At 43.9% G+C, this 3949-nt stretch overlaps 1 pseudogene across 1 annotated transcript; it reads right to left on the bottom strand.

Annotated features, from left to right (window-relative positions):
- Window positions 1-730: 730 nt before the first annotated feature.
- LOC144576685 (calmodulin-regulated spectrin-associated protein 1 pseudogene) lies at window positions 731-3480 on the bottom strand (annotated as a pseudogene). The gene has a single exon (XR_013519010.1). The product of XR_013519010.1 is annotated as a calmodulin-regulated spectrin-associated protein 1 pseudogene (transcript).
- Between the last annotated feature and the right edge of the window lie 469 nt (window positions 3481-3949).

Below are 3949 nucleotides of genomic sequence, written 5' to 3'. Positions count from 1 at the left end.
CTGGTGTCACCTTGATTTCAGATTTTTGGCTTCCAAAACCAAACTGTGGAAATACACACACACACACACACACACACACACACACAAAAAGGCAGTATCTTGCTCTGTTACCTACATTGGCCTTGAACTCCTGGCATCAAGCGATCCTCCTGCCTTGGCCTCCCAAAGTGCTGGGATTACAGGCATGAAGCACTGTGCCTGGCCAATGCTGTGCTTTCTTAATTGTCACCTACTATGATTAATTTTATGTCAAATTGGCTGGGCCATGGTGCTCAAACATTTGGTTATTTTTCTAGACGCTTCTGTGAAAGCGTTTTTAAAGATGTGATGAACATGTAAATGGGTGGTCTTTGAGTAATGCAAATTACCTTTCCTAATGTGGGTGGGCCTTATCCAATCAGTTAAAGGACTTACTAGAACAAAGACTGACTTCCAGGAAAGAAATTCTGTCAGCAGATTGCCGTTGGACTCAGCTGCAACTCTTCCTTGAGTATCCAGCCTGCCAGCTCTAGATTTTGTTGAGCAAGTTACCAAGCTTCCACAATAAACCTCTCTCTGCATGGACACATTCTGTTGGAGAACCTTGAGTAATACAATATCATTTTGTAATCTTTCAACAGCCATAGAGCAAGTCAATTCACCTTTTTATTTTGAAAAAAGTGCAGTGGTTTGAGTTCTTCACATTTTTTATTTAGATCTTCATTTTTTTTCAACAATGCTCTGTGGTTTTCTTTCCTTTTTTTTTTTTTTTTTGAGATGGAGTTTCACTCTTGTTACCCAGGCTGGAGTGCAATGGCATGATCTCTGCTCACCGCAACCTTCACCTCCTGGGTTCAGGCAATTCTCCTGCCTCAGCCTCCTGGGTAGCTGGGATTACAGGCACGCACCACCATGCCCAGCTAATTTTTTGTATTTTTAGTAGAGACGGGATTTCACCATGTTGACCAGGATGGTCTCGATTTCTTGACCTCATGATCCACCCGCCTCAGCCTCCCAAACGGGAGTATGAGGAGGGAACGCCGTCCTCACACTCCTCCCCATTATGCTGAGAATACTCCTTTGTAAAGTGCTCCAGCCCCTTCTTCACCACATGCAGGAACGCAGCGTTGCTGAGCTTCAAGCGCTGCCTCGTCGATAGCACCTCCATTTTCTTCTTCTGCGCCTCGGTGGCCCTGCGCTTCTCCTCCAGCTGCATGTGCAGCTGCACTAGCTCGGACGCCAGGAGGCTGGCGGGGTCCCTGCCATGCGGGCCAGGGCTCTGTTCCCTCTTCTGCCTCCACGTAGTCAAAGGGGAGCTGCTGGTGCTAGACTTGGTTTCGCAGCTGTGGAGTCTCTGGAGCTTCCTCTCTGCAAAGCTGGTCATCTTCACGCTCCCACTTGCCACGGAGATGCTGCTCATCTGAGAGGCTGTGCTCAGGCAGGGGCTTGAACAGCCACTGGCGTCATCTTTGTCCTTGTGTTCCTTCACCTTCATGTCCTCCTGCAGTTTGGCCGACTCTTCCTCTCCGATGTATTTGCTGAGAACCACAGGATGGGCCTCACCCATGAAATCGTGCTTTGCCTCCTCTAGGACCACCACATCCGAGTCAGAATCCTGCCTGAGGAGAGTCCACGGCTCTGAATCATGGGAGTTGGGGCCTTTTGAACAACTAACATATAACCTTCCCTCGGAGTCCTCATCGGCCCTGCCTACGTGAAGGAAGAAGCCATCTGTGGATGGTCCCTGGGGGAAGCGATCGAATCTGCTGAGGGCCAGCTGGGATTACAGGCGTGAGTCACCGCGCCTGGCCCGCTTTGTGGTTTTCAATGGTAGAGGTCTTGCACATCTTTCCTCCCTCCTTAAAAACAGCCACTCTCAAGGTCTGTTGTGGTCTTAGGACTCCACAGTGAGCTCCCTGAGAATATAAAGACTAACTTTTTCCCTCTGCATTCCTAGTACCCAACACATGGTTAACCCAGCTAATACTTGGGTAACAAATATTTCTTGCGTTATTTAATACATTTTATTATTCATACAGAGGGTGACTTTTTTCAGTGGTCTGCCAAAAGATTAATAATGCAGCAGTGAATCATCAAACATGTCCTGAACACTCACTGCAGGAAAGGATGCACACTGAACACATCGTCTTATTTTGTTATGTAACTCTTCCCAGCATGGGCACCGGCCCCAGCTGAGAGTGTCTCTGGGTTCCCAGAATTGGGCATTGCGTTCCTGGCATTAGGTTCATCCTCTGATGCAGTTTGCACACAGTAGCTCCCTGTCTCTGCCGCTTCTCCTGTGGCTCAGTGACTCTCCCCAGAGGAGAACTACTTCAGATAGGAGGTGCCCTTCCCAAGCTGTATCTCAGACTTCCTGTGTCTTAGGACCACATGGATTCCAGGTTCCCCGCCAACCCAGGCCTGCCCACCACACCCCATCACTTCCCTCTGGCCTCCCTCTTGTTCTCTCTGCATAAAACAAAATTTGCATCTTGATGGAAATGAATAATTAGAACCTCCAGCGTGAATAATTCTAGGCAAATTAATTTTCATGTCAATCAGGGAAAATTAATTGGCTTCATGATGTTTCATATTTTCCAGGAGGGGCTCCCCAGCTGCTGCCCCCACCTCTTCTCAGTCTTGGGCTCATCTTTGCCAGCACTTTGGAGAAGATTGCTTGTTAATTTTATTGTTTGTTTGTTTTTCAATGGCTTCTGCAGGCAACAATGCTAAATTCCTTGCAGCTAAATGACCTATTTAACAAGCAAGATAAAAACATCAGTTAGAGCCATTTCTGGCTAACTAAGATCCACCTGGTCCTTTATAGCTCAATTGCTTTTTTAACTTTTTTATTTAGTATTGTGGAATATAAGCACATACAGAGAAGTGTATGAAAGATCTAAATACACAACCTAGTGAAACAGAAATGTCTGCTCCTGTTCTGTGGCTTATTCTTTCTCACTCTTAGTGATTTTTTTGATGTAACAGATTCTGAATTTTAATATAGGACAATATATCAGTCTTTTCCTTTATGCCCTGATAAAAAAATATTTAAAAATAAAGTGTTTATCTTGCACTTTGTGATAAAACTGTAGTTCATTCTCATTTTTTTTTCCAAAATAGAAAAGTACACACTCACGCACATACGTACAAGAGTTTAAAAGTGGTTGCAGCTATCATGATAGGTTGCTCTTAATCATTTCATGAGTGATAACAATACCATTGTCACACCTAAGAAAATGAGCAAATGTCTAATATTGTCAAATATCCGGCACTTACTCACATTTCCCTAATTATCCCCAACTTGTATTTGATATATGTAGGAGGATCAGTTTGCCTCTTCTTAAGTTTCATATAAATGGAATTTACTGTATATGTTATTTTGTGTTTGCTTTCACTCATCATTATAACTGAGCAATTTACTCACATTATTATGTGTGTGTAGTTCATTTTTGTTCATTGCTATGTTATTCCATTGTATGAATATACCATAAATTATATATCCCATCTACTGTTTCTTTCTTTCTTTTTTTTTTTGAGATAGAGATTTGCTCTGTTGCCCAGGCTGGAGTGCAGTTGTTTCTGGATCAAACTGAGGGTCGGGCTAGTATTTCTTGAGGCTCAATAACAAGGTGCACATGAATGGGGAGGAAGAGAGTTTTTATTTCTGCAACCAGTTACAGGGAGAAGGCCTGGAAATTACTGCCCGACCAACTCAAAATTACAGCTTTCCAGAGCTTACACACCTTTTAAGCTATATATCTACATGTTAAGTGTGCATTCATCTAAAGATGTAAGTAATTAACCTCTTTTAATCTATAACTAAGGTCTGATTCCTGAAGACCTTCCTCTGGAGCTTCAGTAAGTACACTTAATCTAAATGGGTCCAGGTGCTGGGGTGATTACCCTTACCTTGTCTCCTGCTAAATCACAGAGGTGTGGGGAGCTCCTTCAGACCCTCAATAAACTT

Source organism: Callithrix jacchus, chromosome 6 (assembly GCF_049354715.1).
Source record: "Callithrix jacchus isolate 240 chromosome 6, calJac240_pri, whole genome shotgun sequence".
NCBI classification, from domain to species: Eukaryota; Metazoa; Chordata; class Mammalia; order Primates; family Cebidae; genus Callithrix; species Callithrix jacchus.
The sequence above is the reverse complement of the archived record's forward strand: the minus strand, read 5'-3'. Positions and strand labels throughout refer to the sequence as shown.